This window comes from Macrotis lagotis, chromosome 7 (assembly GCF_037893015.1).
Source record: "Macrotis lagotis isolate mMagLag1 chromosome 7, bilby.v1.9.chrom.fasta, whole genome shotgun sequence".
NCBI lineage: Eukaryota > Metazoa > Chordata > Mammalia > Peramelemorphia > Peramelidae > Macrotis > Macrotis lagotis.
The window spans coordinates 69,808,080-69,829,932 of record NC_133664.1 but is presented as its reverse complement, the minus strand read 5'-3'; the positions used below and the strand labels follow the sequence as shown (position 1 = coordinate 69,829,932).

At 37.6% G+C, this 21,853-nt stretch overlaps 1 protein-coding gene across 9 annotated transcripts in view; it reads left to right on the top strand.

Moving 5' to 3' along the window:
• ZNF438 (zinc finger protein 438) overlaps positions 1-21,853 on the top strand; it is a 137,360-nt gene that overhangs the window by 43,927 nt on the left and 71,580 nt on the right. The window contains exon 3 of one of the 9 annotated variants that reach the window (XM_074193090.1): positions 21,738-21,818. The exons of 7 other annotated variants lie outside the window; for them this stretch is intronic. The gene's annotated coding sequence lies outside the window, so the exon portion shown is untranslated. Of the gene's footprint in view, positions 1-830; positions 21,819-21,853 lie in introns of those variants that run through there. One more of the 9 variants, XM_074193091.1, reaches the window with a different exon arrangement.

Here is a 21,853-nt window from a genome sequence, read left to right as displayed (position 1 = left end):
GCTGATGCTAACATTTCTAATACAATATTGAATAGTAGTGGTGATAATGGGCACCCTTGTTTCACCCCGATCTTATTGGGAATACCTCTAGTCTCCCCATTGAATATAATGCTTGTTGATGGTTTCAAATAGATACTGCTAATTATTTTAAGGAACAGTCCATTTATTCCTACACTCTCTAGTGTTTTTAATGGGAATGGATGCTGTATTTTGTCAAAAGCTTTTTCGGCATCTATTGATATGATCATATGATTTCTGATAGGTTTGTTGTTGATATAATTGAGTATACTAACAGTTTTCCTAATATTGAACCAACCCTGCATTCCTGGAATAAATCCTACTTGATCTTAATGTATTATTCTAGTGATGACTTGTTGTAATCGTTTTGCTAAGATTTTATTTAGGATTTTTGCATCTATATTCATCAGAGAAATAGGTCTATAATTTTCTTTCTCTGTTTTAACTCTTCCTGGTTTAGGTAACAGTACCATATTGGTTTCATAGAAAGAGTTAGGCAGAGTTCCATCTTTCCCTATTTTTCCAAAGAGTTTATATAGGATTGGAACCAATTGTTCCTTAAATGTTTGGTAGATTCTTAGAATTTTTTAAAGTCAATGTTATGCCATTGAAATGAGAAAGAATTCATTTTTAAATTGTCTTATGAACTACATAATTTTGCTATCTCTAATATTTTGTTTCTTCTTCAAGGATATGTTTTTCTCTCAACACATTCAATTTTGATCAATGCATGGAAACAATGTAAAGATGATCAGATTCACTTCTGTGAGGGAAAGGGGAGGGAAGGGAGGGTGGGGGAAAATTGTAAAATTCATACAAAAAATGATAGGTGTAGAAACTACTATTGTATATAATTGGAAAACAAATAAAATATTCATATAATAAAAAAAGAATTGAGCAAGAATTGTCATTATCAGTATAGAAGATTCTTTTATTTTGAATAAATAAAAAAGCATTTAAGTGCTTACTGGGAATATAAATATGAAAAACAAGGCTAATCACTGGTATCAAAAGACTTATATTCGTTTCTTTTTCTTTAAATCCCCCAAAATTATTATTTTTATTTTTAGCATTCTTTTTAAATTTTGAGCTCCAAATTCTCTCCCTTCCTCCCACCCTTCCCCTACCCATTAGGAAGGTAAGCAATATGATACCAATTATACATGTGAAATCATGCAAGACATTTCCATCTTAACCTTTTTTTCATTACAAGTAAGCAAAACAAAGTGAGAAAATTGTACTTCAATTTGTACTCATTTTGTCAGTTCTCTCTCTACAGGTAGTTAGCATTTTTTCATCTTGAATCCTTTGAAATTGTCTTGGGTTATTGTATTGATCAGAATAGCCAAGTCTTTTAGAGTTGATCACTATTACAACATTGCTGTTACTGAGTACAATGATTGGTCTCATTTCACTTTGCATCAGTTCAGATACCTCTTGCCATGTTTTTTCTGAAGCAACCCATATCTTTTTCCTAAGCACAATCAATAGTCCTCCATCACAACATATACTTCAACTTGTTATATCCTTCCCCATTTGAAGAACATCCTCTTGATTTTTAATTCTTTGACACCAACACAGAAAGTGTTACTATAAATGTTTTTGTACATATAAAGTCCTTTTTTAAAAAAAATTCTTTGGAATAAATACAGAACTAACAATGGTATTTTTGAGCTAAGAATATGCACAATTTTGTGGTCCTTTAGGCCTAGTTCTAAATTGGTCTCCAGAATGTAGAACAGCTCACTACTCCACCAGCGGTTCATTATTGCACCCATTTTCCCCTTATTCCCTCTAGTATTTATCATTTTTGATGGTTGTGAGGTGTTATCTTACAGTTGCTTCAATTTGCATTTCTCTAATTAGTAGTGATCTAGATCATTTTTTCATGTAACTATATATAGCTTAGATTTCTTCTTTGGAAAACTGCCTGTTTTTATCCTTTTTCCATTTGTTAGTGGTTCTTATTTTTATTAGTATAAATTTGGGAAACTTGATACAAGGTTTTTTGATTTTCTTTGTCTAAGATACCATTTTGCAAAATTTAATTTCCCTGGGTGAAGGGAAATTTATGATTTTTATATTGAATTGATAGGATATATGTAATGAATATACTAATAATTTAGTTTTTAGGAATCTCATTTCACAAATAGACTGACTTGGGAGTCAGAGAATCACAGCGTAACTTGAAAAGATCCATCACCTTAACAACAATCTTATAATCACTACATTCTTGTGCTCTCCCTGCCTTTGTGTGTTAATGGAAGCAAGTCACAAACTGTAAAACTTATTCCCATTCAGAACTCTGATTCTGTACCCTGTGAGCAATCATGCCCCCCCCCCCCCCCAAGACTTGAGAAGAATTGTTCCCAACAACTGTGTGGCATGTATTGTCATTCTGGTTTGGGCTTGCAGGAAAACCTGTGGAAGCCTTAGAAATGATTGCATTGTGTGTGATCCTCCTTCCCTCTCCTTTTCCACATGTGCTTTATGTATATAATCTCTGATTTTAGTGCAGCAAAGGGAGTTCCTCTCAAGAGAATTCCAGTGTTCTTCACTCTGAAGCTAATTAAGCCATGACTAGATTATGGAACCCTGTCTCTGACCTGCTCCTTTTCATCACTCCCAGATTCAGGACTGACTTGGTGAAATTCTGTTAACACCTGATTATCCCTTTTAATTAAATATATTTTTGCTTTTGCTTTGTTGGAGATCATATTTGCCACCTCTGTTTTTTTTTTATTTCAACTGAAGAATAATAGATTTTGCTCCAGTCTTTTATTTCAACTGTATGTGTCTTTCTTTTTCAGATGTGTCTCTTGTAAACAACATATTGTTGAATTCTCATTTCAACCTTCTGCTTCCATTTTATGGGTTAGCTCATCCCATTCACATTCAGAATTATGATTGCTAACTATATTTTCCCTTCCATCATGTTTTCTTCTGTTTCTTTTTGTCTCTTTCCTTTTATCCTGTCCCTTCTCAAAAGTCCATTTTACTTCTAACCACTGACTCCTTCAATTTGTCTGCTCTTTTATCATTCCCCTTCTCCCTTTTTTCTTCCCCTCTTATTTTCCTTTTACATTTCTATATACAAACAGTTCTGTGAACCAATTCCAATGGGACTGAGGTTCAAGCATTGCCTGTCAAGCTTCCTCCCTCCACTACTTTATTTTCTACTATAAAAGCTTTTCTTTATATATTTCTTTTATGTGAAAAAAATTTCTGCATTCTGCCTGTCCTTTCCAACATAATTGATTCACATTCATTCTCTCTGCCTATGTATGATAAAGTTCTTAGGAGGAATATAAACAGTTTAACTTCATTGAGACTCTTATGATTGATTACTATTTTATGTTTACCTTTTTATGTTTCTCTTGAGTCTTTTGTTTGTCATATTTTCTATTCAACTCTGGTCTTCTTATCAGGAATGCTTGAAGGTTCTCGATTTCATTATATGTCCGTTTTTCCCCTGAAGGATTTTATGTAAAGAATTTAACCATAAAAATCTTAGCTCCTTTGCCCTCAGGATTATTATATGCCAAACCTTTGATCCTTTAATGTAGAAGCTGTTTTCTTGTATAATGGAATTTTTGAATCTTTGAATTATTTCTTTCTAGCAACTTGAAGTGTTTTCTCTTTGACCTGGGAACTCTGGAATTTGGCTATATTATTTCTGGGATATTATTCATTTTGGGAATCTTTTTCAGAAAGTTTTCAATGGATTCTTTCAATTTCCATTTTACTTTTTGGATCTATCATATCAGGGAAGTGTTCCTTTGATAATTTCTTGAAATATAATGTATAGGCTCTTTATTTGATCATGGCTTTAAAGAAGGCTAATAATTCTTAAATGATCTTTCCTGGATCTATTTTCCAGTTTAGTTGTTTTTCTAATAAGATATTTCATACTTTCCTTCTATTTTTTCATTCTTTAGACTTTATTTTATAGTTTTTTTAATTTTTCATGAAGTCATTATCTTCCACTTTCCCAGTTTTAACTCTTAAGGAATTATTTTCTTCAGTGAGATTTTCTAGCTTTCCATTTGTCCAATTCTGCTCTTTTAAGGAGTGGATTTTTGTGCCTCTTTTATCAGTAGGCCAATTCTGTTTTTTAAGATGTTTTATTTAGTATTTTTTGTGCCTTTTTTTAACCAAGCTGTTAATTTTCTTTTTTTCTTGCATCACATTTTTCATTCCAACTTTTTCCCTACCACTCTTTTTATCTCTTTAACTTTCCTAGGAATTATTGACTTGGGTCTAGTTAGATTTTTTCTTGGAGGCTTCCTTTGTAGCTGTTTTCACATCATTGTCTTCTTCAGAGTTTATGTCTTGGTCTTCCCTGCCACTGTAGTATTTTTTTTTTATGGTTAAATTCATTTTTATTGTTTGCCCATTTTTCCAACCTATTTCTTGACTTGAAATTTTATGTTAAAATTTGACATTGCTCACTTTGGAGTGGGGAGACTGTCCCGAACTTCAGGTTTTTTGGTGCTGCATTTTTCAGAGGTAGTTTGGGGGGGGGGGTCTGAAAGTTTTTGGCTTACAGGGTAGTTGTGTGATCTGGGGTAAGGTGTAGTCACTGTTCTTCTGGTCTGTGCTCCCACTCCCTTTTTTTTTCTTTTATTAAATATTTTATTTGAGTTTTACAATTTTTCCCCCAATCTTACTTCCCTCCCCCCACAGAAAGCAATCTGTCGGTCTTTACTTTGTTTTCACATTGTGTACATTGATCCAAATTGAGTGTGATGAGAGAGAAATCATATCCTTAAGGAAGAAACAAAAAGTATAAGAGATAAAAAGATCAGACAATAAGATATCTGTTTTTTTTTCCCCTAAATTAAAGGGAATAGTCCTTGAACTTTGTTCAAACTCCATGGCTCTTTATCTGGATACAGGTGACATTCTCCATTGCAGACAGCCCAAAATTGTCCCTGATTGTTGCACTGATGGAATGAGCAAGTCCATCGAGGTTGATCATCACCCCCATGTTGCTGTTAGAGTGTACAGTGTTTTTCTGGTTCTGCTCATCTCACTCAGCCTCAGTTCATGCAAATCCCTCCAGGCTTCCCTGAATTCTCATCCCTCCTGGTTTCTAATAGAACAATAGTGTTCCATGACATACATACACCACAGTTTGCTAAGCCATTCCTCAATTGAAGGACATTCACATGATTTCCAATTCTTTGCCACCACAAACAGGGCTGCTCTGAATATTTTTGTACAAGTGATGTTTTTACCGTTTTTCATCATCTCTTCAGGGTATAGACCCAGTCCTACTCCCTTTTGTTGTAAGCACTGGTGCTCCTCTTGGCCTTGGAATGGTGGCCAGGGCCCTTACTACTTTGTGACCAACTTCTCATTACCCTCTCCTCCCTGGAACTGTGACCCAGAACTGCATCTAGGCAATACAGTTGCCAGTTAGTGCCAGTGGTTCCCATTTCCATCAAAGGAGCCCCTGCAATCCCCTTACCTTCTGTTGCTTTGGCTACTCTTGCTGAAACCATGTATGTGGTCTATGGATGGGTCTCAGTCCCAGGGAGACCAACTTCTACTGATCTCCTCAGTTTTCTTAGTCTAGAAAAATATCTCACCCTGATCTTTTGTTGACTCTACCACTTCAAAATATGATTTTAGGCATTATTTTAAAATTGTTTGGAGGGGAATGTTGGGATTGAGTTTAGGTGACTTGCTTCTGATCTGCCATATTGACTACTTATCCTGTGTAGAAGAGCCTTTGGCGGTCATCCAGGCTCACTAACACAAGAAGAAGTTTCAATCACAGCCAACCAAGTGGTCATCTAGTGTGGACTAACAGATCTGTGGCATGAGAGTCATCTCTGCCAAAGACAAACCATTCTGTTGGATCACAGTTCTGATTTTTCTTTCCTTATAACTTTTACCTGCTGCCACTAGTTCTGTCCTGTGGAGCTAAGCAGAATAAACTCAATTCCTCTTCCATATGATAGTTCTTCGAATATCTGAGGATAGTGAATATATTCCTTTTTAAGCCTTCTCAATTTCAAGCTAACTTTTATTTTGAAAAATCTAGGACTATTTAATTTTTTGTTTGCATTTCCAGCTCTTAGCATACACCTTGAACATTATAACTATTTAATAAGTATTTGTTGACTTACTTAATTGAATCATTCATCATCATGTTTTGGATCTATACACACACACACACACACACACACACACACACACACACACAGCACATGGTCACTGGTCATACAAAGGAGATCACTGAAGGTACTAAACAGTATTCTTTTGTTTAGCCCAGGTCAATTACCTAAAAATGTTAATGTTTATTAAAAAGTAATTTTAATGAAAGCACAATTCTACATAGGCTTGGGAGGAAAGAGAACTGAATTCCCAAGTTCATTGTACTCTAATTTCCTGTAGACAGGAAAGTAGAAAATATTGCCAAGTTATTTTTGCAGATCATTGGTTTGCCTAGTGGTCAGATAGTATATAAAGCATCTCTCAGAAACAATTGCATATAGCACAATTTGCCTTTAAATGGGTTATTTTAAAAATGAGCTATTCAATGTGGCTAAGAAAAGGATGGCAGTTATTCCAAGTTGAATCCTGTGATTACTTTCAAAGAATCCTGATTTTCTTATTTATGATTCTGTCTTTAATTCAATAAGGGGGGGGAATAAGGTCTCAAGTACCTTTTTGAAAAGAAGTACTTTACAGTATCTGAATGATCATTCTGATGATAAATATTCTTTCCTTTTAAAAGCCCTTCACAGTCTGGTCCCAATTTACCTTTCCACCCTCTTCTGCCAACCTTTGTTCTTCACCCAACGAAGTTCCCTTCTTTGTACCTTTGCACTGGCCCTCTCCAGGGCCTGAAATACCCTCATTTATTAGGCATCTGCTGTGTCCCAAGCACTGAGGATACCAAAAAAAGGAAAGAGAAAAGTCCTTGCCCTAGAGGAGCTTACAGAGTCATCCTGCAAACAAATACATACACAGTCAACCATCTACTAGATCAAGAAGAAATAAAAGAAGTAAAACCCTGGAACTAAGAGGGGTTCAGGAAGTCTTCCTGTAGAATAAAGAATTTTAATTGGGACTTAAAGGAAGCCAGAATGGAAGAGGGAAACTATTCCAGATATGGAAGACAGTCACAAGAGGAGGTCTGTGTCACTGGATCCATGAGTATATGGTGGGGGATAAAGTGTAAGGAGACTGGAAAAGAAGGAGAAACCTTGATAATGGATTTTGAATGCCAAACAGAATGTGTTATATTTGTTGCTGAAGGCAATAGGAGCCACTGGAGTTTTGTGGGGATGACTTGATTGGACCTAAGCTTTAGGATGATCACTTCAGTAGCTGAATGAGGATGGATTAGAATGGGGAAAGACTTGAGGCTCGCAGATCCACTGGGAGGCAGTGGGCTGTTGGAGGAGAGAAAGGGGCACAGTTGAGAGGTGGTACAAAGGGGAAATGGCCAGGCCTTGGCACTAGCTTGGACACTGAGGCTGAGAGATAGTGATGAGTGGGTGCCCTTTGAGGTTATAGGGAAGGCAGGGCAGGCAAAGTTTTGGGGGAAAGATAATGAGTTCTATCTTTGACTTACTGAGTTTAAGATGCCTATTAGAAGTCCAGTTCAGTATATCTGAAATGAGTTAGAAATGTGAGATTGGAGGTCAGTAGAGAGATTGGGCAGGAAAGGTAGATATGAGGAACATTAGCATAAAGGTGATAAGGAAACCCATGGGAGTTGATGAGATCAGCACGTGAAGTAAGTATAGTGGAAGAAGAGAAGAGGCCCTGAAGGAAAAGCAGTCCAATAGGAGAACCAGGAGAGAAGTGAAGAGCCTAGGGCAGTGAAGTCAGTGCTCCACAGAGTTGAAGGCTTCAGAGAGGACCTGGATAAGGAGACTTGGGAAGAGGCCCCTTCTTCCTTTTGGAGGCAGAAGCTTTGCCTCTACTTTTCAGATACAACTCAAGTAAACTAGTATGTTTACTTTCCCTCCATCATACTAGAAGCTCCATGTGTCTGTTAGTTTTTGTGTCCACACTGGGTTAGTCACTGGGTTGACCAGTCCATTGGAGGTGCTTAATAAATACTTGCCAGTTGATGGATCTGTCTAATGTGGCTTTCACATTTTAAAGGAAATCATGAGATAAATTGTTTATTTATATTGCAACTAAAAAGAATTTGCTTAACAGAAAAAAAAGTCTTGATTAGATTAATTTAACAGAAAATTCTTATATTTGGATAATTTTGTGTTATGTTGTTCTTATAATTTAATAGGGAAGTAGATGAATGTACCTGTTCACTAATCAAGATGCAGATTCTTTTTACATATGGATATACAAATTTATATAACAAAATTAGACTAACAAGAGCAGCAGTGATTTTAGGAGATAAAAGGCAGATTACTTTCTTATTCTTCTAAATATATATTTCAATTTCTAGGCATTAAACTGGAAGGTTAAGTGAGACCTTAAAGGTAGTTATTTTTAGGGAATTCATGGCACTTTTTTTTTTGAAAGCCCTTCTCAATGTAGTGCAAGCTTTCTTGATGGTGGCTTGCTTGATCAGAGATGGACTGGCATCCAACTATGACTCATTGGTTTTGTTAGTGATGGATTCTTTTCCACCATGACTCAAAATGAGAACATTTTAATCACTTGGAAAATGACCAGCTTTCTTTAAGGACTTTAGGTTGCCTGAGTTTAGAGAAAAGTTTCACTTTTCAGTTACTTTGAACCTGGTAAAGCAGTTGTAAACTTGTTGAGAAAATTAACGTCATCAATAATATTTAGCTCAGTGCTATAAGACTTTTTCATCCTTTTTTTTGCTCTTGCTAATGGATATCTACTCCTATGTAAATATTTGAAATATTGATAAGGTAGGAAGGAAGTCAGCTCAACCAAAAATAGATTCTCTTTGCTATTTGCAACCCAGAAATATGGACATATTAAAAATACTCATAACTTTTCTTCAAATACTCCCAATTTAGTTGAGAGTATTCATTGTCAAGAAGTAGTTGTGTATCAGAAAGTGTATTTTACTCTATTGAAAGAACATATTTACTCAAGGCTAAATCTAAATTCTCTTTGTACATTTCTCAGTTTAAAAATTTAGAATATGTATATCAGTTTAGAAGTGGAGTTCTCAAAAATTTGGCATTATCACCTTTGTTTGATTAAAATTTGAAATTTTTATTGCAAAATTAGTGGTTGCCTGGGGAGTCCTATGTGAAAATTCCTCTAGTGTTATTTCCCCACCCTATATTTGTCCTCTGGACTAGAATGTGAGGAAAGGTCTGTTCCAGTTTTTAGTAAACTAGAGTAACTGTTGTAACTAGTAAACTGGTGTAACTCTGAGTATGTCTTGGGTCATACTTGATAATGGGCATAGCCATCTTAATCCCACTGAAGGATTAGAACAGATTACCTTGAGAACCTAGGGAGACCAGAGTATTTGGGACTTCCATAACCATCTCCAAACCAACTAAGCCAGGAAATAATCAACATTTATATAAAATTTTAAAGTTTGCAAAACTTCATGGTTTTGTCTAGTTTTTTCCCATCATTTTAGAGATAATAAGCTCTATGACTTTTCCATGTTGTATTGTTCTACTCTAATCTGTTTGTCAGAGTTTTTCCAACTTTCATGACTGTTTTAATCAAATAGGAAGTTTTTCCTAAGTGACTTGTATTTTTTGCTTAATTAAGCACTGGATCATTGATTTACTTTCAATTTGGTAAACTTTTATTATGTGTCAGACATTCTAAGTATTGGGAGTACCAAATTAAAAAAAAGAAAAACAGCCTCTGCTATTAAAAGAAAAGGGGGATGGCAAAAGGGAGTGATTACTTTGGGTTCATCTTTTTTTCTGAGGGGCTGGAAACCAGGCAGCACTGCAACTGGAAAGTGGCATGAGCTGGCGAGTTCAAGTTCTGCCTTCTATAAAGGAAGACTTTGGGTGGAGTTGAGGGCTCGCCCTCCAGGCTTGTAAAAAGAGGGCAAAAGAGGGCATCCCAGAGAAGTGGTATAGAGTTTGAGTGTTCTAAACCCAGTTAAGCAGCATGGTGATAAGATCTATAGTGATCAGCTTATCCTAGGACAGCCACTTTGTTCTGTGGATCAGCAGAGCTGCACATGGAAAGTGAAGGATTCCATTGTTTTGGATTTTCCCTGTCTTTTTTCCTCCCAGTAGCAAATGGTTTGGAAGATTGCTGCTTTATAATATAGTTGGAGGTCTGGAAGTGCTTTCCCCCTTTCATCCCTTACCTCTTCTATTTCTCTTGATAGTCTTTATTACTTTTCCAATGAATTTTGTGATTTTATTTCTGAAAAGTATTCTTTTGATAATTTGATTGGTTTTTAAACCCTAAATTAACTTTGATAGTGTTGTCATTTTTGTTATTGTGATTCAGCCCAACCACAAGCACTGAATACTCCTCTAGCTATTTAAATTGTCCTTTTTTGTTCTTTTAAGAAACCCTTTGAAATTAAAGATTTTATGAATTCTGGTAGGTGGATCCAGATATTTTAAATTTTTGGTAGTTATTTGGAATGGGATTTCCCTTTATATTTTTGCTTCTTGGATTATGTTTTTGTTATTTAGAAATGCTCTCAATTTTTGAAACTCCAGGAGCAGGTCTTTCATAAGGAAACATTTACAAATAATTTGAATATATCCATATGTAGGAGGGGCTACCTGAGCAATTATTGGTCTCTCCTGGTCTTCATTCAAAACCTTTACCAGTTGTCAGGCACTACTATAAAAGGATTCTTATTCAGATATAAGCTGGACTAAATGACCTCTGAAGCTTCTTTTAATCATGACATTCTATAGGTCTAGACAGTTTTAAAAAAGTAGGACTTTTGACTCTAGGTTCTAAACCAGTGAATTTGTCTTTTATGTTGTAGTAAATTACAGCTCTTTAAAAAAAAATGTCATGAAAAATGTAATGCTTTAAAATAGCAACTGTACAATTTGAATATTTACTTGGATTTGTATAGGGTTAACTCATTTTTAGATCTAATCATTGAATATTACATATTGGAGCCAGCTTGTTATAGTAGAAAGATCTCTGGACTTAGAAAAATGAGAGAACTTTGTGAGGATAGATAAGTTTTGGGTTTCCTTATCTGAAAAATGGGGATGAGAATACTATTCTAACTAACTTTACAGGATGACTGTGAAGACCAAATGAGAAAATGTATGCTATTTATAAACCGTAAGGCTCTATATGAATGTCAAATGCTGTTATTCTTCTTATTAAAATTAGAGGATTGGTTTGGGTGATTACAAAGTCTCTTTTAACTATAAAATTCCACAATTCTCCACATATAAAAATATTTACCAGCTCACTTTGGTAGGATAAAAGGGAACTAGGTACAGCAAGGCTGATCCCTGCTAAAGTGTACCAGCCATCTGGTGCTGGAAACATTACATCTCTCCTTGATCCCCTTCATTAATTCCTCATTCTTTCCATCATTTGAGACTATGCAATCTAAGAGAATCTGAGAATTGTTTCAAAGCTTGAAAATTGAAAGACTCCAGACTATTTACCTAAGTATGTTAGTAATCCATATTGTTGTTGTTCTTTGTCCTTCACACTCAGAGGACCGGTGACAGCATGATATTGGGTCAGGCCACACTGTGACTGTGGCTGTTTAGTCCACTATGAACTCAGAAGCTCTACCACAGGATGGTATAGAGTCTCTTGAACTTTGGGTTTGGAGAAGTCTCTAGATTTTCACATCTCACATTTCCTTTGTGCTTCTGCAGTTCTATTTAGTTCAAGGAGTATAGTGCCTTCTTTGAGGTTCTATGCCAGGGTCCTCCATGTCTCACAATAAATACTAAAGTTCCTCAGTGAAACCCTGAGAGTATCCTCCTTCTGCTTCTTTGACCTTTGTGTGAGTGCTTGCCTTGTACAAGTTCTCTGTAAAAAAAAGGTTTTTAGATCAATGTGCATTTATCGTTTGGTCTACATGGCCAAACCAATGGAATTGCCCTCGGGAAACGACCTCAGTATCTGGTACCTTATGTGGCCCGGTAGTCTTCAGATTGAAGATAATTCAAATGGAAACAGTTCAGTTTCCTGACTTGGTGCTAGTATTCTGTCCAGGCTGCCTAGGCATACAGCAATGAGTTCAACACAGTGGCTTTAGATTTTCAGTTTGGTCAGCAAGCTGTTCCCTTTTCTCTCCCATAAAATTTTTTGGAGCCTTCCCAAGTGCTTCAGCAATGCTTTGAAGCTCCTAATGCATCCCCTTTGTCCTCTAGGTAGACCTTGCCAGAGATGCACCCTCACAGCAAATACTAGCATTTAATAAGGGAGAAGAGATAGATGGGTTGGGAGAGACTAGGGGGTTGTGTGGCTCAGAGTGCTGAGCCAGTCACAGACTCCTCCTTTCCAGGCTAAACACATGTATTCAACAAAAACTGAGGCCCCCGAGGGAAGACCATTATCAGGAGACTCAATGGACAGCAGATTGGAGGGCTTTTCCAAGTGAGAGGGAAAGCTGAGTCAGGGGAGTAGAAAAGGAGGGGGCTGCCTTCAGGAACTTGGTAAATTGCATCTACTCAGGGGACCTCGGCACCCACAAACATCAGGATTGGTTTGACAAAAGTGACAGGGACATTTAGAAGCTGCTAAGTGAAAGAAACTGAAAATGCCTCAGGGTTTGCAGCAGGACAGTTTGTCCCTCTCTAAAGAGACAGCATTTAACTTCATCAAAAATAATGTGCAGCTCAGTAAGAAGATGGATGAAATTGAGTTTTATGCTGCTAGCAACCGTCCAAAGCGCTCCTACGATGCCCTGAAGTCTGTTCGTGGGCCAGAGACTTCTGGTGCATCTCAGCTACTCACTGCCATGGAGTCACCTTGATTAGCGATTAGGACCTGGTCCTGGAGAGTGTCCTCAGCAGACCGTCATCGCCCAATGATGAAGCCAAGACTGCATATCTCAGATTGATGTAAAATATTGGTATTATTACTGCTAATTTGTCTTTTGCATATGAAGGTGAAATTATTGCCTTCCTATCCCTCTGAGATTTTCCAGTAGAGGTGATGGAGCCAAACTGATTCTCTAAATGATCAAATTGGAAAGGAAGGACTCCTAGTTAAACATCTCTGGATAGAGGGTGGCACTTGGAGTCAGGAAGATCCACATTGGAATATTTAGAAACTTCCTAGCTGTATGACCAGACAAATCCTTGAACCTCTCTGAGTCTGAAAAATAGGGAGATGCAGATGAGGCAGTTTGTGCTAAAGAGTTCTGTAAATCTCTTGCTGCTAAGGAGCTGTTTATTCTTATTCTGATTGCCTTAAATAAAAGCCCTCAACTAGAGGGCCTGGAAGGAATCTGTCCCTTGAGGTGTAAAGAGGCTTGGGTCAAGCTGCAGCAACCCTTCCCCAGTCCGCCTATGGACCAGGGTAAGTCAACTTCCCTCTCAGGACCTTTCCTGCCTGCCTCATTTCTCAGTTCACTCAGGGTGGTGGTGAGATAAACGAGATGATTTATATAAAGTGTCACCTTATAAATATGCAGAATCAAGACCTTTTGTTCACTCCACATTTGTTAAACATCTGCCATGTTCAATTTTAATGTTTGAGTGCCTGTATGAATGTCAAGGAATTGTGACTTTTGAGGGTGGGATCTTGGCAACTCTTACTCTACTTGGAGTTTACCATTTGGTCTCTAACTTTGTAGGAAAGGCTTACGATATTTTAAAAATCAGAACTTAAGTGGCAATCCTGTGATCCCATAGTAATTATCAGAGTTAGGCTTCTTGTCTCTACTGTCCACTGTTGCACTGAGGTTAATATTTTTTTGGGAAAATTAAATCTATTTTCCTTAGTGGCATATACAGTAAGGTAAGAGGAATTCATGGTGCCATAGATAAGTGCTGGAAGAGATCTTAGGGACCTTCCAGGAGAGCTCTCATTTCACACTTGAGGAAGCTAAAGACCAGAGATGTTCAGTGACATAATTCTAAAAATCTGGCTTTTGAAATCTGGTTTGGAGTGAGTTACTGTCCCGAGATTTTTGTAACCAAAAGGAGTTTTATGGTAGAATGAATTGGTAAACACCATAATTCTTTATTTAAAATTAGGTTTTGCTATTTCATAGAAATAGACCATTTTAAGCTGAAAGTCCTGACCCTGAGATGATGGATTTTTGTTTTTCCATTGGGCTATCGAAAGTTATTCAGTTTAGCTCATTTGATATAGTCTCATAAGACTATATATGAGTATAGGCACCAGGAAATACGGTTGCTTCCCACTTGGAAATTGTTGAGTTCTACCGCATGAGTAGAAGAACATCTTACATTAGGTAGAAATCGAGTGAAAAATAGATAATGATAATGGGGTATCCATATCACTTTAAAAGTAGCACTGTAGAACAACCCCTGATTTATAAAGGAACCCACCAGTTTAGAGAAATGAAATGATTTGCCCTGGGCTACACAGCCAGAGAGTGTCACAGATGGGATTTGAACTCAGGTTTCCCAACTCACAGTCCGGCACTTCTTCTTGAGCTGTGTCCTGCTACCTCCCCTGAAGGTATCATGAGGGGTCTATTGGCTCCAGTCCAGGGACTGAAGGTGCTGGGACTGTTTGAGTTGCAGCCTAGTGTGTAGGGATTCTGAAAATGGCCCTTAATGCCATCTCTTACTAAAACACAGAGAGATTTAAGTAGATAAATTAATCCTTATGGGCCCTCGAGGTACAAACAAATAAATATCTTTAGGATTCCTGCTCAGTAAGCGCAGCTGGCAAAAAAAAAAGCTATAGGAGACAGGAGGTGATTCAAGAATGGGATTGAAATAAATGATGAACAGCTGTAGCCAGACAGGAGACACGGAGTCTAGAGATTAAAATGCAGAATGTGGGAGTCCGTTTCTTCCAGTGAACTTGAGGCTCTGCAGAATGAATTATTAAAGATGGCAAGAAGGTGGGAAATAAGGACTTGTATGGAAATTTCCCCAGGGATTGGGTATATGCTAAATGAATAACCACCTCAGGAAAATGGTGGCTAAGAACTCCCAGGAAAATTGCCTCAATGATTGAGCATGTTCCAAATGAATACCTGGCCAATGGCTTGGGAGGAGGTGACATACTATAAATACGGGACAAAGATGGATGGTGCAAGTATTAATAAGGCACGATGTAATCATTGCCATCCAAAAATAAAAACAGGTAGAAGGGCAATGAAGGTCTAATAGGGAGTGAGTGAAAGAACTGGATGAACTTAAGCAAGTTGTGAAGGAACACAGCTCCCCAAAGTATAGTTTGTCTCTTGCTGTATTTGGAATAAGTGAGTGTCAGTGTTGAAATAATTATATAAAATTATGATTTGTTTTTAGTCCAAAGCTATGATTTCTTTGACAAAAAAATCAGGTGCAGAAATTCCCTCTTTCAGTATAGATCATCCAGTGCCTGCGCTTGAGTCTAGAGAGGCCTGGGACCCCTGGAAGTGAAGAGGCCTCCCCAGAGCCTCCCTCTAGGAAGTATCAGAAGCTTGACCTGGGGCCTCTGGTCTCCCAGACTGGCTCTTTGTCTGGCTACTGGGCCATAGCCCTACTTTGCTGGAGGCCAGACTTGGGACAGCTTCAGCCCCATTGGGACACCGGGTAACGGAGATGGGTTTTGAGGGGAGAGGAAAACTGTTGTTCTATACTCTGTGCATTTATTTCCTAGTGACATGGAGCCACACTCAAGTGAGAATCCAGTGGCTTAAAATTTTATGTAAAATTAAACTGATGGTCGTCATGGACCATTAGTGGAGGGGCAGACAGCCGTCCACATCTCAATAGTCCTGAGAGTCATCACTTTATTACAGCATTGTGCAATTATTACTGTTCTGGTGATGCCCCTGGACCATCAAGACAAAGTTAAATTCTTTTCAGTGTACTCTGTTTAATAAGGCATGACCTCTGCAATACATTTTAGAGAGAACTCCCTCAAGAAGGTTTCAAATAAAGTATGTCAGTTATTTGGAAATATCTTTTCTTTTTAATATGTTGTACTTGAGAAGACCTGGCAAATGAAACATTCCTGCAGTTATATTTAGTCTGTAAGAGCATACAAATCATCTCCCTGTGGGTTTTTTCTTTTAACCATCAGTCAGTCACTTTGTTTCCCTCAGTTTCCTAGCTTCTTGGTTATCCTTGGTGATGATAGTAATCATTTTCTTGAAGTAAAGTTTAACTCCTGTATCCCATATTTCCTCTCTCTTCTGCTGTCTGGCTTTCCTTTGTACTCCTTTGAGCATAACTTCCAAGTTGATAACCTCACATTTTGCTTTAAATAATAGAAAATGATCAAGAGATGGGGCAGATACAAAAACCAATTGGGTATAAATATTAAGGAAAATATATGCATCAAATGGCATTAATATATTGGTACTAAAAAGAAAAACTAATTGAGAATAGTTGTAATTACAGGCTATTTCTTTCACACTTGGATAAATCTAACAAAAATTAGCAAAAAATAAATTATGCATCTAAATGAAATTAGAAAAGTGAGGGATGAAAAAACCTTTAAATGAATGCGAATCCTGAATATGTCTACTTTTCAGCCTTTTACGGGAACTAATTCCTTGTTTGGTTATAAGGAAATAATAAATAAATACAAAAAGGGAGAACTATTTCATAAATTATTACAGATTCTAACAGAGATATAGGAAATAAAAATGTAAGAAATACAAAATATAAGAATGTAAGAAATAAAAATGGAAGTTATATATCTTGGTCACTAAAGTAAAATACGTTTTTTAGGATTTCATTTGAATTGACCTAATGTTTACACATATTAATTTGGGATAACACATTTTTGGTGATATCTTGTATTGTGGTTTATCAGAGGTTTATCAGATATCAGTTTTATTATAATTTTTCTTGGGCATTGTATTTTCCTGTAACTCTAAAATAAAAATCTTTTGGAAGATTTATCTTCTCCAAGGAAATTTCCCATCCTAGCTCTACCCAACTTGAGACATTATATTCACCCCATGAAAATCTCTATATAACTATAATTAAGGATGTTTCTAGATGTGCCTTTAAAAATTTGAGGTACAGCCATGATGAGAGACATAAATTAGGGTTTGACTGAGAATTATAAAATACTTTTGTGTGATATAATTTACTCCACTCTCCCTTTCTCTAATCTCATTACAATCCCCCCTTTTTTAATATCTTAATTTTTTTCAAATCAGTCTATCTAAATCAACTTACGTCCATACCTTAAGTATATTCCCTCTAATGGAGTTATGATTCTCAAGATTTATGAGATTCTTCCTCTATGCAGGGATATAGCAAGTTTAATCTTATTGAAATAGCAGTCTTTTTCTTTTTCCCTGTTTATCTTTTCATGTATCTCTTGAGTTTTCTGTTTGGAAATCAAATCATATTTTCAGGTGTTTTCATCAGGAAAATTTAAAAGCCATCTTTTCCCCTGAAAGAATATATTTAATTTTGCTGAGTAGTTGAGTAGTTGCCCTCCAGAATATCATATTCCTGTCCCTTTGATCCTTTAATGTTGATGGAGCCAGATCTTGTATAATCCTGACTGTGGCTCCTTGGTATTTGAATTGTTTCTTTCTGGCCACTTTCAGGATTTTCTCCTTGACCTGATAAGTCTGGAATTTGCCTGCAATACTCCTTGGCATTTTAATTTTGGAGTCCCTTTCAATAGGTGATGGGTGAATTCTTTAAATAGCTATTTGTTCTCTGGTTGTAGGATAGTAGGTCAGTTTTCCTTAACAGTTTCCTGAAGAATGCTATCCAGACTCTTTTTTTTGCTATGTCCTTTGGGTGGTCAAATAATTCTTAAATTATCTGTCCTGGATCTGTTTTCCAGGTCAGGTGTTTTACCATGAGGTATTTTACATTTACTTCTATTTCTTTCATTTTTTAAAATTTTGTTTAATATATTCTTGTTGTCTCATGGAGTCATTAGCTTTCACTAGTCTCAGCCTATTCTTCAAGGAGTTATTTTCTTCAGTTAGTTTTGTTTTTCCTTCTCCATTTGGTCAATTCTGTTTTTAAAGGAGCTATTATCTTTTCCAATTTGCTCAATTTTGTAGTATTTGGGGTATTTTTAGAGGATTTATTTTCTTCTGTCACTTGTGGTTGCAAGATATTAATTGTCTCTGCATTTCTTCCCCCATTTTCCATTTTATTTTTCAAACCCTTTCTGAACTCTTCTAAGAAGTCTTTCTGGGCTGGAGACTAATTCATGTTCTCTTCTGAAGTTTCACATGTAGTGCTTCTTCCCTCCTTTTCTGAAATAGTGTTTTGTCCATCCTTATCTCCAAGGTAATTTTCAATAAAGCATGCTTTTCTCTGCCTTTCTTATTCATTTTAAGATTTGTTACCTTCAGTGATGAGAAACTTATGGGCCTGGCTCTGTGGATATTACTCTGGGGGTTGCTCAGTGGATTGACTCTTAAAAGGCACCAGAGGCTCTCTGAATAGTGAACACTGGGGATGTCGGCTGCCTCCTTCCCTAGGTTGGGAACGGTGGGATTACCTGGGGCTGTCTCCGGGCTATATGTTAGGGAACGCCAGGCCCTCCTTGCTGGGAACACCAGGGGCTCTACATCTTCATGAGGAAGTCCGGGCCAGATGCCAGCTGAATGAGGGTCCAGGGCACCCATGCTGGAGCTCTCTCAACCCACCCACCACACAGCCCAAGCTACAAAAGCTGAGGACCAGAGCGTAGTCCCCACCTTGCCCCATTTTTGGAGCTATGAGTCTCTGGTCTCTGCCCTGGACACAGCCATGTCACCCTGTGACAGATTATTTCTGGAAGATGTTCCATTCTGTTCTTGGGTGGGTTCTGCCACTCCAAAATCTCTCAAGATGCTTGATTCATGTCGTTTCTGAGGGAAACCCAGGAGAGCTTAACAAAGTTCCTGACTTCTCTTTGCCAGCTAGGCCAGATGTCCCGACCCTTTCTTTTCTTAAGGAACTTATTTTCTAATTTGCAGAGAAGGAGGTTTACCCATGAGGCTGAAGGAAAGGCAGCAAGGCAGAGGGCAGTACAGCTTGCTGGAAAGAAACCCTAACAAGTGAGGGACTGTCTTCCCTCAACTGGGGAGCTTGGCAATCCTGGGCTCACTGTCATTGGGGTTTTGGTCATCTTCTGCCTTTTGCTTCTATTTCTGTCCTCTGAGGCCAAGCAAAATAAGATATTCTCCTTTTGTCTGACAGCCCTTTATTTGAAGGCCAAAAACTAACCTAAATATCTTCTGTTTCTTTAACTGGTCAGTATCAAAGTGTCTAGTCCCTTTAACATCTCAGTTCTGGATACTCTGCTTCTTCTGAATTCTTCCAAAAAATGTGACTCTTCAAACTGAACACAAGATAAGAAATCTGCTGCCATATTCACCACAATGGATCACATAGAATTAATGGGGAATATCAAATTAGTCAAGTACAAGGACCCCTTACTTCTGAAATATGTAATAGCAGAGATTCAAAAGAGCTCCCCAACCTGGAGTTCCTTGGGCTTTATTTGTCACCAACAGCAATTCAGGTGTAGGTTTTTTGTTTTTGTTTTAAATAAATTTATTTCTTTTTTTCAACTATGTGTTAAGATAGTTTTTTCAACAATCATTTTTTTTGGTAAAGTTTTGAGTTCCACATTTTTCTCCCTTCCCTTCTGCTTCCCCTAGAGAGTAATCCAATATAGATTGTACATGTAAAAGTATGTTATGCATATGTCCATATTAATCACATTGTGAAAGAAGAATCAGAACAAAAAGAAAAAAAAAACCATGAGGGGGAAATAAACATAAAACACATTTTTAAAATCGAACATAATATGCTGTGGTCTGCATTCAAACTCCATATTTTCAGATGTAGGTTTTTAAAACAATAAGCAGTCTTTCAATTCTTCATTTCAAAGAATAGCCCAAAATGGATCCAGCACTATAGACTAAGACCTGGCTGATGATGATGAAGAAGCAAGGAGTCCAACACAATGGTTGCGTAAATACAGGAGAATGCTGGGTAGGATGAGTCCTACCCCCAATAATGACAAAATCTGCAATTGCCTAAGTGACAAATGCTTTGTCTTAAATGTTCCTTAGAAACCCCACAACGTTGACGTGATGGTCTGGACCACAGTGGCTTCTCCTCAGTCCTTTTTGATTCTTGTTGGTGGCTTTGGAGACTGGCAGTGGGGACCTGCCGGGTTGGCCTTTGCTCTTGAACCAGGGTTTATTGCAGTCTTTCCTCCTCTTCTTTTAAGGGCCAGCTAGCTGGCTCAACTGCCATTAAATCTCACTTAGCTACTTCCTGCCAAATGTCCAATGAAAACAGAAGCCACTACAGCTCTTAGGGAGTTATCTAGCTGAATAGAATTAGCAACTACTTCGCATCTCTTATTCTTTATTAACTTCCAAGCAGTTTTTATGAGCCTGTTGCATTTTCCCAAAAGATACATTTTTGTCCCACTTGTACTTTTTAAAAATCTAGAACGGGGTAGCTAGGTGGTGCAGTGGTTAAAGCACCGGCCCTGGAGTCAGGAGTACCTGGGTTCAAATCCGGTCTCAGACACTTAATAATTACCTAGCTGTGTGGTCTTGGGCAAGCCACTTAACCCCATTTGCCTTGCAAAATCCTAAAAAAAAAAATAACTAGAACAAACTCCCTCTGATTATTGGGGGGTAGTTTCCTATTTTGGGGTGGATCAGTTCCCATAGTTGCCTAAGAAAGTTGCATGGGAAGTACTATATCTCTTTACCTTTTTAGAAAACTTGTTTCCTGTCCCCTAGAGTCTTGTGAATCAAGAAAAATCTAAAGATCAAGAAGTGGTAAAGGCCAGAATTTCTCTAATGCCACCTTGCTAACAGTGCTTTTTCAAAATACTGTTCTTGCTATTAAAAGCAAGTCTGAATACTCTAATAGGGATTCCCTTAAATGTGGGATCCCTTTAAAGGATTCATTGCATTTCACTGGTATTGAGTCAGGTGAAAAAAAAAGAATGGCTTCTAGTCACCACCTAACCTGGCTTGGGTTTTTGTCTTACTTGGCCATGAAGTGGCACTAGGACCTTGACCAAGTCCTGCCACTCGGCAAAGTCTCATTTTATTCATCTACCAAATGAGAGTTCAGATTAAATACTTTCTCATTTTCCTTCTGGCTTTAAAATTATATGAGTTAATCCTTGTCCTGACAGCTGCTTACAAAAGCAGTGAATGTCAACTGAGGACTTGCCAGAGAGAGAGAGAGAGAGAGAGAGAAGCAAATCCTGCTCTTGGGGATACTAAAGAGCCACTTACTAGTCACCCCAATGCTAGAGGGAGCCATGCACCTAATGATCATTTACTTTTCATACCCTAATTCTGTAACTTCAGTAAAAATATCCTATAACTGAGGATCAAGTGATAGAATTCATAGTAGTGCCCCCTTGTGCAACTTTGGATAAAGTAGAAGCATTGGTTTTAGATTTCAAAACACTTTTTGTTTTGAACCTCTCTCCTTGCTCAGCACTCCTTTCTTCAGTTTTACTTCTTTCCCCTGCTCTCCCAGCTGAGATGGACAGGGATCTATCTGTCCTGCCATGTGATTTCTTCAGCTTTTGAGCTCCACTGGATCACTAGCTTGGTGTGGCCTTCATCCTGGGTGTGAGTTTTATCTGACCCGTCTCCTAGACACATACCTCCCATCTATCGGAGCTCTCTTTGGGACTTCCTTTTTTGTACTTGCCTTCTATTTCAGGCCACGAAGGCTACCTAACCCCAATGGATCCAAGTTAAGATGAGCACCCAGGCATCTAATCTCCAAAGTAGATCCCTCAAGGTATGTGATCAGCCAATCAGAGGGCAGAAAGGTAA